At 40.2% G+C, this 13805-nt stretch overlaps 1 long non-coding RNA gene across 2 annotated transcripts in view; it reads left to right on the top strand.

Annotated features, from left to right (window-relative positions):
• The window catches only part of LOC134564314 (uncharacterized), an 86581-nt gene that overhangs the window by 20765 nt on the left and 52011 nt on the right, over positions 1-13805 (top strand). For both annotated transcript variants that reach the window (XR_010083513.1, XR_010083514.1), the window contains exon 2: positions 10786-10902. This is a non-coding gene — a long non-coding RNA (uncharacterized LOC134564314). The remainder of the gene's footprint in view (positions 1-10785; positions 10903-13805) is intronic.

Below are 13805 nucleotides of genomic sequence, written 5' to 3'. Positions count from 1 at the left end.
ATTAAAACATGACATCAGAGGCTGTCTACATTTCCTCTCTAGTTTTTGTGCAAGGATTTTCCCCTCTTTCTGTTTGCTCCTGTTTGGAAGATAATGAGGGCTACTCTCTTCCATGTGCTTTTTATCAGGGAACAGTTCAGCAGACTCATTAAAATAGTGCATGACCTCAGATGGTTAATGGAACTTTCTTGCTGTCCAACAGCAGGGAAGCTTTCTTACACGGGGCCTGGATAAGAGATATAGTCTTACAATGGCAGTCCTTCTAGGATATCCTTTAAGACATTTGACAGAAAAATAGTATGTTGATACCACCAAACCCAGACAAAATGATTTGTCATTTAGGTGCATTGCAGATCAGTTTGACAATTGGCAGTGGGTGGATTTTGGATTGGGAGGACAATAATAATTCATCTCATGGATGGGAGTTGCAGTGCACTTTGGGAGGCATTTTTTAAAGGTGAATGGGAGAATTAGAATGACATCTCTTCTGGAGACCATCAAGATTGAGAGGAAAAGAACTTGGGTTCACCTCCTCCTCTAAGCTGTGAAAGAATTGCATGTTCTGGTTAATCCATCTCTTTTGATGACAGGTTGCATATGGAGAACTGATTGAAATGTGCTTCCTTTGCCCAGATTCTCATTCCTTGAAAGCTAGCTTTGAAAAGTGTTCATAATAGCAGAGAGTTCTGCCTTTGCAAAAATTAAAAAAGCACAAGTCTATGAAATATATCTGTTTTGCTTAAGGGAGTTTGCCTTGCCTTATTTAATCTGGGTCAGAATTCCACATACATTTGGTGGTCCTGACAGCATCTGGCCATTTGGGAGCTCAGGTCTCATTTAGACACAGATATTAACGCTGCACACTTCTGGTTCTTTGGACTTGTCTGAGGTTAGTGCTACTATTGAGCAGTTGCAAAAACTCAGCTGTTTCACTGCCTTACTAAATGAGTATGCATTCAGTCAGGAACTCTATACAGTGTCTGGCACTCAGGTATGTTGTGTGATATCCAGTATAATTAAAACCAGAACTTATCTTCAAACGGCCATAGAGAAGCACATTCAGATGGCACAGCAGGATGTGTGTGGACCAGGTGCCATGGGAAATCCTATGCAGAGTTTCAGGGGTTTTTTTTTCCTTTTAGTTTACTTGACTGTTTCAGTCATGAGATGAGGTTCTCTGAACTTGTTTAGGGTGAGTGTGACATATGAGATGAAGTCCATTTTGCTATGGAAACTGAAGGAAAAAAAAAAGAACAAAATAGAACAACAACAACAAAAGAACAAAAACCCCGTGCAGCTCACAGCTCTTGAAAATCCACTTTTTCTGTATGTGAACAGGTGACTTATATATACACCTTAGGAGAGGTGAGCCCAGATATCTATCTGGCATCTGTATGTGCTGTTTTAATTCAAATAACAACAGGTGCCTGTTTATAGGCTGCATTATAAGTAAGTATCTGGAATCACTCACCTGGGTAATGTTAGAGATCAAAGCTGTGAGGAAGGGTATGACCAGGGACCTAAGGTTTGATGGGTGCTTATGAACTGTAAGGAGCATCTGCTCTGAGTGGGCAACAATTGCTTTTCTATATTGAATATTGAAGTGGATTATCGCACCATGGAATAGGTTTCTTTCTTCCTTTCATCTCCATGGTATTTTTTCTTCATGTTGTGATTTCATAAAGATTGAATAGTCACGATGAAAGAACAGTAGGCAAATGCATATAGAAACAATTTAGCTTTTTGTAGTGTCAGATGCTGTTATAAGAAATAAAGTTTTGCCGGTTTCTACTCAAAATCATAACCAAAGAGCTCTGGCCTGGCAAGTGTGAGCAGCTGCATAAGGTCCTCTGCCAGAAATGTCATTCAGCTGTCCTCTCAGATAAACACTGCCTGCTTGACATGCTGATGTGGCCAGCCTGAAGAATTCAGACTTTTTCAGATATTAACCTCTAACACTAATTTATTCTTAAGAGCAGTGGGTTCCTGGGCCTCATGGTTGCAAGGAATGCCTTTAAGATGTGGCTCAAGAATAAAGGATGTCTCTCAAAGCAAGTCCCCTCCTCTGACTCTTGGAAGAATCAGAGTTGGTGATTATACCTTACACTTAATTTTAAAAATTTTAAAACTAAAACCACCTCTGCAGGCTGCAGAGCTAGGAAGGGGGAAGTGCAGGATCCAGAGCAAGATTGGGAAGAAAAAGTCAAATTTCACTTGACACTATACAGTTGCTCTGCTGATGGCCGGGAGCCATGTGCAGGTCCACGGTGTCAATCCCCATCTCATGTGCCCTCCACCTTTATTGGAGGTCAGTCCAATACCAGAGTTTCAAACTCATCTTCTGGGTGTTCCACATCCATCAATCCCTTGCCATTTTTCACATGACAACTGACACATTTAGGCTTTGTGTCACACCATCTGATGCTTGAGAACACCTGGTGCACTGTTCCTTCCTGTCCTACCAGGTCTGATCCAGGTCTTCTTGGCACCCTAGGAGCAAGAGAGTGAGTTGTAGGCCAGCCTGAAATATGCTTGCAGGAGAGTGAGACAGAAAGCATTTCTCTGGATCAGTGGGTGACAAGTTTTGTGCAGTGAATTATTTGCATCTAGTAAACAAGAATTTAGTGTAGATGAGACCTGCCTCTGTCCTGATGTTCCCCTCCAGAAAAACTGACTGGGAGGGATCTAGGTAGTTTCTGGAAGAATTTGGTGAGAAATACATAGCTGTTCTTCCAGAAGAGAGGGTGTATGGGGAACTGACTAAAGCAAGGAGAAGGAAGCACTTAGCTTGACATCTGCATTTAGTTCCCATTCTGCATAGTCCCAAGTGCAAAGATAGGAAACCATTGTTTTTTCAAGACACTGCTGACAACTCTTGCCAGGAAGGGCTGGATTGACTTTTTACTGGCACCTTAGCATTTTTGATCAATAGCTTCACAAATGAGAGGGAATTAATACTCTGCCAACTAAGCCACCTTCTTTATTAATTTTTTAATGCTTTATTTTAATCAATTTTTGTCTTATTGAGAAAAAAAGTAGTATAAATTATCAAAGATTAAAGCAACTTTCTCAGTCCAAAAATGTGAATTTGTCCCTTCAAAACAAGTTTCCTTTGAGGAACACAAACACTGGATTAAAGCTTTACCTTAGACTTTTAATTATAAGGCTAAATCCCATATATGGCTTTAGAGCTATAATGTAACTGGAAGAGGATTGTATTACAGCCTGTAGAGATTTCAGTTATGGCATTGGGGACTGATAGCCACCCCATCTTGCCATGAATCCTCTTAGGGCAGATACCAAACCACAAGGCATTGTGTTACAGCTCTTCGTTGTCAAGGTTTTATGCAGACATCCCCTTGTACAGAGGATCTGTGGATTCATGTTTTTCTCCCTGCCAGACAAATGTTCATGAGGATGTACCTGCAATAAGCCCAAAAGATATCCCCATCTGCCACAGAGCTAATTTTCCTGTCTGTAGATCAGGTCCAGCATATGCATTTAGGGGAGGAAAGCCATACCAGGGCTCATGACAGCCTCTGGAGTGGGGTCAAATTACTCCTCGTTTCCCAGAACAGGCCAGCAAGGAAACCTAATAGCCAATGAGGTCTTGCTGGTGACTAGTGCCTTGGAGTCAAGGAAAAACTGCTTCCCTTCCATTTGTTTGCCTAAAGACCTTGGGAGTTCACTGGGTGTGATTTGTGAGGACAGGTCTCCTGTGGTTTGCAGATATATGTACCAGAGGCACATCTTTCTCCATATTATAGTATTTGTATTAAAACAATAGAAGCTTTAGGTATGTATTGTGCATGCCCATTGATAAAGGTCCACCAGCAACTACTCTTGTACCACACAGGGCCAGTTATAGGGCAAAAATAGAAATCAGTCCCAAGAGCTGGGACCCACTAGTATGTTTACTACCTAAAAGGGCAAGGCACCTTTGTATTAAAAAAAAAAAAAAAAAAAAAAAAAAAAAAAATCAGCAAAACAGAAAAAACTGGCAAAAAATGGCAAGCCCTTGGTAAATGCTTTCTACCACTGCATCACTGTCCCTTTGAGAAAAGTTATTTTTACCTATTCCCTTCCTTGTGGACTCAGGCCCCAACTCTTCCTACCTTTGTCCTGCTGCAATAATTACAGTTATTCTGCATCTGCCTTCCTGGGCTAATTATCAGTTAAAGCCAGGTGACATCCCCTCTAAGGGCAACAGGCAGACTTTGACCAAACTTAATTTTTACTTACTAGACATGGAAATAGCTAGTTGCACAAAACACAGGAGCATGTAATTCTCTGATCCAAAGCAATTTTTAAAAAATTCAAATGTGTGTTTTGTGTCATGTTGATACCACACATCACTGTAGTGCATGAATATGGGTGTTCTTAACTGGGATTTTTCTGGTTCAAGTCTGGTTTTGTGTTAACTGCATTGTTCAGAATTTTATGGTTTTGATATGTCTGTAGGTATTGGATTTTCAAGGCAGCTTGACTTCAGTGATTATACTTGACCACATTTTCAAGGAATTAAAATCATCTATTTTACAGCACATAAAATTACATTGTTGGAAAAGCTGACTTGGTTACAACAGAAATGGTCATTTGAGAAAATTTTAGCAGTTTTCTTTTTTTTTTACATGTTGCTTAAAGCAATCAGACACCCAGACATTTCTAGAAGAACTTTACTCCCTCTGAAGCCAGAGTTCATTTACACGAAATCTGCTCTGAATCAGATTTGAACTGAGACTCTGCCTTGCTAAGAGAGACAGGGCTCCAGTCCAATGAGGCTGGGACAGAATGGCTGACAGGGTGGCACTCTGTGCCAGTATATCTGAAATACATCTGTGCCTGGTTTTGGTGGCATGGGAATGCAGTTATCTGGGGCTACTGCTGCCTTCTGTTTTCTGTGATTTTAATATGGCCAGTCAGTGGGTTTGAAATAAAAGCTGAATATGAGGGCACTAAAACTCTGTTATCAAACACAGAAATCAATCATATTAAAAAAGGGCCCTGTCTTCTCCCTGTTCCTGTTATTTATTGCTTCTTGTGCTCTCAGTTCCCTGAGATACTGAAAATATACACAAACCCATAGCCTTCCATGAACTAACTGAAGTGGAAACACATTGTGTAGCAAGTAAGTACATTGCTATAGCAGGTGAGGAGGCACTTAAGGAATGGCATTTTGGGCCACTGTTATCATACTGTGATTTTCACTAATTTGAGACTTTTATGGGGAAAATTGCTGAAATTCCAAAGTCATATTAGCGCTATAAAGAGTCTGAAATATTTGGAGCCATCAAAACTGCTTTTCTCCTGAAGAATTACAGCTGAAAGCTCTAGTTACTAGTGTCTGGCAACTGTCATGCAAAGTGGACCCCATAGGCACTAGGTCTGTGTTTCAGCATTCATGCTGCAAGGCAGAAGAGCCTTTGGATAGGCTCTGTCTCACCCCCACTCAAGCAGTGTGTGTCAGTGGAAGCCCTGCACCCTGCTAAGCTCTTGCCCACAAAGTGACTTTTCAGTGCTGGTCATCTTGGGTCTATAAACGTCCTTGGGAACTTGCTATGTCAAACAATTGTAGGAAAAGGTCATGTCAGACTGACCAAATCATCTGACTCTTCATCTCATCTTTCTCCTGTGTTTTATCAGGTCATTTGAAGACATCCATCTACTTAGTTGTCACTACATTGACTCTTTGCTATTAAGGATCATTAATATTGTAAGGGCCACGCACTGTCTGTGTAGCCCAGCAAATTATAAAAGACAAAACAGGTACCTTACAAGCCATGCACTGTGGAGGGAGTAATCCAGAAGGCTCCCGTTGAAGCTGTAATTTAAAGTCAAGCACTGGAAGCTGCAGTAACAAAACACTCGTCTGGCTGTTATGGGCACAATCTAAATTACCCTCAAAAAGGGCTTTCAAGTCAAAAGTGTAAATTCTGCAGAGCCAGATTTGACTACGATTTCCCTAAAATTTTTGGAAGTATAGATGGACCTGAAAATGGGACTGCAGTTTTATGGTCCTTTTTCTGCTCCCTTAGAAATAAGAAATACTGCAGCCTATTGGTGGGCTTGCTGGACTCCAGCTACTGCATGCCTCCTTCTGGATAGGTATCCTGAGCCCAATGGGCTATTCTGATGCTCTAAGAGATGAAGGAACTTCACTGTCCCAAAAGAGGGTGGCAGAAGTCACCACTGTCCCTCTGGTTTCCCAGAAGCCTGTCCTTCAGGCAGGAAGTCAAGGACTGCGGGAAGTGTTGACTGTTTGGTCTGTAATTAAAAGAAAGGTACTTACAAGAACCTGTTCATATCCTTTATGATCTCCCCTAGGATCATTTAACTGACTAATTTGGACAGCCTAGACAACAAATGAGGATCGGTCTCCTCTCTTTCTACAACTCTGTAAACATAATCCTTGATTGATTGGCCTCTAATACATCAGACCTAAATGAAAAATTAATTAGATTGGCTGCAATCCTGAAGTGAGCACTTTACCACTTTGTTGTTTTGTACATTTGATCCTTTCTTCTGTTTTTTTATGGGCAAAGGAGGAAGAGAGGAGGAAAAAGAGGTTTGTTCTCACTGGCCCTTGAAGTCAGGTGGGTTTATTGAAAACTGAGCTCTGCTTGGCCAAGAAGCAAAATCAGCAGCAGCAGCAGTTGCCTACTGGCACATACCATACAGGTAGAAAGGTCCAAAGGGAGCTGCTCCTCTCCCAAAAACTATGCCTTTAAGGAAAACCTTCCCATTGTTTTGGCAATTTGGATTTTCCCCGGCTGTGTTCTTGATTCCAGCATCCCCGTTTGCATGGCCCTTCCCTGCGATGAATTTTTTCTCCTTAAAATTATGGGGCCATAATTTGGATCTGCCTTTGGAAAGGCCAATAAAAATATATTTTGTTGGAGATAGTAAGGATCACCATTGCTGATTTTCACAAGAAGTGCCAGGGGCTTGTGAGAGCCAGCCAACACGATGTTGGTTTGTCTTGGAAAAATCTTCTGGTTTTGTTGAATTCTGCCACATCAAAACAGCTGAACACATGACAGTCACCATGTTTCACAGTCTCAAAGGGTGAAGCATATCTCACAGTGAAAAATAAACCAAATACTTTCTAGTTTTGTAAAATATTGAAGCATTCAGGGCAGAGTTAGATGATGCAAAATAAATTTTAGGTAAACCCAGCAACACAATAAAGAGTGAAAACAAAAATCTGACCTTAACAAATAGAAGGGTGAACAGCAAGGGCAAGTCAAGAGCATATTGCTAATCACAGCTGAGTTTTTGTCAAAGCCTGAGGCCCAGAAAGGCAGCTGAAAATTAGCAGTATCTTCAACACAAACCAGTCTCATGGCTAGGAGGAAATAATGCAACTCTAAAATGAGGCACAGTTGAAATAAGAAATTTTATGTTATTTAAAGAGCTCTATTTAAAGTGAGAGCAGAAATTAAACTGAATTCCAGAGAGCAGTTATATAGAAAATTTTCTTTAGAGTGGCTTTATCCTGAAAAGGAAAACACTTGGGCCAGGTTTGAAATATAATTTTTTTTTAATAAATAACAGAAAGAAAACTCCTATTTGAAAGAAAATACTGTGATATAAACAGTGGCCGATTTCAATAAAGCTTTTATTAAAGTAGCAAAAGCAAAATTAAGAAAAAAAATTAAAGTATGATATGCATGTGATGTTTCAAGGCTTGGCTGCTTCCAGAGAGCTTTTCATCAGCTGTCCAGACACAGAAGACCGATAAATAGGACACCCATGCTGGAGTCTTGACTTCCTGCTCAGAAAATGCTTTCTTTACAAGTCATACCTTCTGCTTTCTTCTTCTCTTTCCTTTCTTGATTTTCACTACCCTGAAAACTGTGTGGTTTTGAGGCAGAAACTGCATTGTGTATCTGTGTGCATGGTCTGATGTGCAACATTTTAAAATATATTTTTAAAAAGTCTTGATTATTCTGTGTTCACCTGACCGGACAGGGAACCAACAAAAAGCAGATTTTTTTCCATTTCCAGATCAAAATCTCCAGGCCAGGATTAAGTCAGGCAGAGGGAGGACTTCTGCCAGGATCTCAACAATTCCTTGCACTGATTAATTAGAAGACTAGTGTCAGCTCAGGGAACTCTACCTCACATCTTATAATGAAACCTTTCAAAAGTGCCCTCTATTTTTAACTGCCACAAAAGCAAATTTACAGCCATGGTACTTTTTCACTAAATGAAAGTTCAAGTTTATCTCCAGGTGGTGCATAGTGCAAGCCAGGCTTGCTCGCAAGACAAGCTGGAAAAAGCTCAAACTTCAGGCTGTGGTAACGTGTATGGGGCAGATCTGCAATGGCAGGAAGAGAGGCTGTTTTAGCATGCCCAGGTTGAGGGAGTATGCATCCAGTAGTTTGGGAAGTGTTCATGGTGTGGCTTGGATGATAAAGCCTGAGATTTCTAGTCCTAAAAGGAATTTTCCTGTGGATGCAGACACATGGTGCTGTGTTTCGTGTGTAACACATAGCCTTGCCGATAGTCAGATGGTTTGGTCATCTCTGAAAAGGATTTCTGCTTCAATCACCCTAGTGAGTTTCTTCTTCCACTCTGGTGAAAAAACCCAAAACATGGCACAATCAGACTCCTGTCCCAACTTCAGTGCACCTTTTCACCTGGGATTTTTTTTGTCCTACAATGCCGTGGTGGATTTCTGGGGACTATTTACAGGTTTTCTATGGGCTTCTCAGCTTTATTATCCTAATGGTGATCTTCAACAGTTGTGAATAAGATCAAACTGGGAAAAGGTGGTTGCTTTTCCCAAAGCTGTTTTTGTGTTCGACAAAGATGATACCTTACCTAAAATGGTACAGTGTGAATATGCTCCATGTGACCATAAGACCAAAAAAGCATAAGCATGGTCATTACTGTTATTTTCTCATTACAGATTTCAGATTCATATCCCCTTGACTTTTATAAAAAAACCTACTATTTCCAAGGAAACAGTATCTGAAAATCTCTGAGAAATTAATTATAGCAGGTTCTGCTCTGGACAGGAAAGGCTTGCCTGTGGTAATGATACTCCATGGCACGACTGGATCAGGAAAGCAAAATCTGCACAGCACTTTGGACACTAGAGATCCAGTGGCTGTGGGACTGTGCTTGTAACTGCTGTTGTGTCTGCTGGGATTTTGTGAGGAACTTATGAGCCATGTGTCTGTGGCATCTGGCTACTGAGCATCATTATTAAATTGTGCAGAAAAGCCCTTCATGTTCTCTGTGGCTGCAGTAATGATTCTGGAATTTGGCCGTATTGCAAGCAAGCAAAGGTAATAGCAGGTCTGCTTCTTCTTAACAGGGTATATCTAAACTATTATGTATCTCTGGGCAGCTTTTCTCCTAAGATCTTCATCAGTTTCTGACCCAACCTTTCAGACTTCCTTTATGTTAAATTAGTCATATGTCAGTTGTTAGGGGCATGGTGTTTATAATGTGGAAGTCATGGGTTTGATCCTCATGTTGGTTATACACTTAAGATTTTGACTTGATGATCCTTGTGGGTCCTTTCCAACTCAGAATATTTTCTGATGCTGTAATATTGGTGATTTTTTGCCTACAAAAATTCCATGGGAGATATTCTTTGGAGCAGAACAGAGCGTCAAACTAGCAGTATCCATGACTCCTGCTCCCCTGTTGCAGACTGTGACTGCTGTGCTGTCTGAGACAGAGAGAGCTACTGCTAAAAAATTCACTGAGTGAATAGCTTCAAATTTTCAGTGGAAACCACTGACATTTTAATTTTCTGCAGATGCTTATTTTCTTTAAGCTTTCATTTTCTGCAGATTGTCTTGGGGGAAAAATGTTTTACATAATCTCTTTTTCTGCTTTTGTATGTTTGACCCTATCTCTGGAGCAAATACAGGTAGGGAGAAGAAATTGTGGTGCAACTTTTAAATACATATATTTAAGAATCTACCACTGAGACTTCTTTATAAGTTTTTGGATGTCATCAAATAAAGCCATTAGTTTCTGAAAAGGATTAAAATTGAAAAATCTTTGAAGTCAGAAAATTGTCCTGGTGAGTTAGGTCTGTAAGAATGGAATGGCTTGGGTTTTTTCTTTTCTTTTTTTTTTTTTTTTCCTCCTTACAAATAGGAAAATGATATGTTGTAACATTAACCTGATCAGATCAGTGTCTTAAAACTCAGGGTGAAATATTATCCCTCTTAAAGTCAGTGTCAAAGTCCCTGCTGATTTCAGTAGAGTTATGATAAATCCTTGTGGAAAACGACACATCGCATTACAGTATTCTCAACTTCTTTTTTTTCCCCTAAGTAGTATATCTCACAAGCCATAAACCTGGTGCTTTCTCTCTTCTCAAAAAATACAGCTTTCCATGAGAAAACCAGATATGGTGATCCTTTAAGTCTTTTACTTGAAAATACTTCTATAATTTTTAGTGTAACTGCTATACAGTACAAGGTGTGGGAACAATTTCTTCACTTCCATCTCAGAAATATGTTGGCATAAGGAATGTTTGTTCAAGTAATAATAATCAAAGGTCTGGTTATTCAGCTGGTATTCCTGTTGATGTTATTAAGTCCATTTCTGAGCTGGCGGTTTATTTCTTGCTGGATGGAGCAAATGAAGTTATTGCTTCAGACTTAGAAAGGTCAGGTGGAATAGTCCATAGATTTGGGGTTGAGGCACAAATGAGAGAGGGTCACGTTAGTGATGACAACCTTCAAGAGGAACTTTATGCTTTCCTGTTAGCTCCAACACAAGCAAATTATGACTGCCTCTCTGCCTTCTGTGCAGGCTGATACTGTACCCAGAGGACAGAGTGGAAAGTATTAGTAGACTGCCATTTCAGACCTCTTTGGGTCTTCAGAGGAGCTCAGCATCCATCAGCCACCAACATGAGCACCAGAAACTGTAAGTACTCAGTATTAAGATAGACAAGCTTCAAAATGGGGACTGAGTTAATTTAGGAACCCTTCTCTTACTCCTGTTTTGACCTGGTCTAGAAATCTGTCCCTTTAACTGCAAATTCTTTTGACTTACACATTGATCTGATTATTTCAAACCTGTAAATAGCTTCTATGATGCAGCTCAGTTACATTACTTGTTCCAGGTTTCCATTTTGCTTCTATCTGAGTTTATTTTATTACAGGGAATTATATAGCCCAGAGGATTTTTCTTCATATCAAAGTTACCAGCATGTTCCTCATAAAATGTATGTGATTGGAAGACGGCTCAGCCTACAAGGGAAATATTCTGAAGCAATATCAGCATTAAAAATCTCTCATTGGTCTGGAATTATGTTGGATCCAATGGTGAAACATCCTCATGAATAGTTTACACTGAATTTACCAAATTCTTCTCAATATCAATGAAGCTGCTGTAATGTAATATGCCTAAGAGTTTGCAGGATGGGATTTTAGGCTTTCATTTGGCATAGCACTTGAGCATGTGCTTAAAATTAGGAATAGGTTTGTGTTTAAGGTGACGCACATACTTTTTGTTGCCAAACCAGAGTGCTTTTCACTCGCTTTCCAGTTTCAGAGAACTCTTTCCCAATTAAGGCCAGGTAGCTGGGCTTTTGTGCCTGCTGGAGCCTACCTAAATTTAATAAGGCTCCTGGCAAGTGGGGCTTTAAGCTCAAGTTATATAAACGTGAACTGCAGCTTGGAATTTTCAAATAACAACAGATGACAGTTATGAGAAAAGGGTAAATAATCAGTGCATTAACTTACTATTGGCTCACTTCATCAGTTTCAGGTCAGTTTGTGTGACAGTGCTAATGGCTGACTTTGACAAGCAGTGTTTCTGGTCAGTGCCCAATGTGCTGCTTAAAATGGATTTTGGTTTTCTATCCTGATTTTCCTCAACTCGTTAGTGGATTGAGGCTATTTGGGGTTGTATTTTTAAAGATAATTTCTTTACAATTCAAGGACTGGAAGAGTTGATTTAGCAGCCTGACCTGCCAGTAAATGCCCCACTCTTTTTGCAGAGTCTTCATGTATGTGCACCCTTAACTCTCTTGCCTTTACTTGAAAATAAGGAGCTGGGGGTGCCAGTCTTGTAAAATGAAGTAATTTTGCCTTCTAAAGAAGCCAATAATGAGGGGAGGGAAAGTAATCACTAAGTGACTGCGAAGGCCTAATCTACAAAACATCCTGCTTCATTTTGATATCTTACCTGTTTTTAAAATGCTTAAATAATATCCCAAGTAATTTCAGACAGGAATTTTTAAGTTATAAAAAGTCAATTGCCTTGACCTACTGTTGCTGTTGTTCACTACCAGCAATTCTTAGAGGAATCTCACCTGGATTATTTTTAAATTGTTGCCAAGATGCTAAGAATTAAATATCTTGTTGAGTTATTTCACACCCTGATTACTTGCCCTGTTCTGGTAACTTCTGTTCTGGTTCAGAGTAACTATCTTATGTTACGTGTGAAGAAATTTGATTTTTATTTCTGGAAGTGGAAGACACTTTGAGTTATACAATCTTTTGAGGAAGGGGTGCAGAAATGGAGATCACTTCCCTTGAGGGATGGCTAGTAGATGGTTTCTCTCCAGCAGGCCTCTTTGTGGCCCATATGCTGGAATAAGATGCCGTCAGTAAACCAGCCTTGTTCTGTCACCTGTTTGTACTATGAGAGGTTGCAAGCCTTCCATCAGATAATGCTCAGTGTCTCTCCCACTCTTGATCCCATTTTTTAAAGATTGGATTTGTTTTTTAAAGCAGTTTAGCTAGTTTGCTGGACTTGGTGCCTGACCCTTGTCCCATGTGACAGCCACAGGTGATCCGATGTACCCAGGAGAGAAATGGAAGCTCTGGGCTGGCCTTGTGCCTTGGCTGGTGAGCTTTTCTGTGGGCTGGCTGTGCTCAGCCCATGTATGTGAGAACATATGGCACTTGCACAGATGCAGTGCAGCACCAGTGCCAGGAGCTTGGGGCACACAAAGTATGGGTGAGGGGAAGGCAGCTAGTGCAAGCTGGGTACCAGCCCACTGAGTTACCTAGAAGGACTAACAGATGAAAATAAATGCAAATCCTGATTGTAATAGCTGACCTGATATGTCATGTTTACTTAGTGGAGAAGAAGAGGAGAATATAGCACTAAGGACAACTGTGATATAGTCATTGAGTACTTCAGCTTGAGAGATTTTTCCAGTGGTAATTAACATATTTAACTTATTTCTAAAGATTTACAAACATTAAATGCCACTAAGCATTCCATGCCATGAATGTCAAACAAGCTGATGTAACTTTGGGAGCATATATTTCATCCATCATAGCACTCCTGTCACTTAAATGGCACTCAATCCACTTAAAATTGCAGTGATTATGGAAGAACATCAAGTTTCATCAGCAGTGATTACGCTGTGATTATCACTCACGTACTTCTCAGGGCTTCTTCTGCTCTTACGCAGCTGCCAGTTTGCAAATACATAATGGGGAAGAGTCTTTGGGGCTCTGTAGATAAACCTGGCATTTTCATTCCATCAGTCAGTCTTTTCAGCATGTTAATTTGCACTTTGGGCAGAGAAATTTAACTCTAAAGAGTGATTTGGAACAGGAAAGCAGTTAAAGTATCAGTGAAGACCTTCTCCACCTGCAGAGGACTATACTGGTTAAACTCTATGTATGGAGATTTTGATCAACCACCTTGCCTGACTTTCATCAATCTACTGAGACTCTTCAGAGGTAGTGAACCACCTTTTCCAGGCACGGGGATGGAGATCTGAGTAATTTTCTCTTTGTAGAAAAGTAGAGGGGAATCTCTTCATTCCCTTGTTTACAACTCATATGCCTAACTTAACCAGAAAT

The sequence above is a fragment of the Prinia subflava genome, chromosome Z (genome assembly GCF_021018805.1).
Source record: "Prinia subflava isolate CZ2003 ecotype Zambia chromosome Z, Cam_Psub_1.2, whole genome shotgun sequence".
Lineage (NCBI taxonomy): Eukaryota > Metazoa > Chordata > Aves > Passeriformes > Cisticolidae > Prinia > Prinia subflava.
The sequence above is the reverse complement of the archived record's forward strand: the minus strand, read 5'-3'. Positions and strand labels throughout refer to the sequence as shown.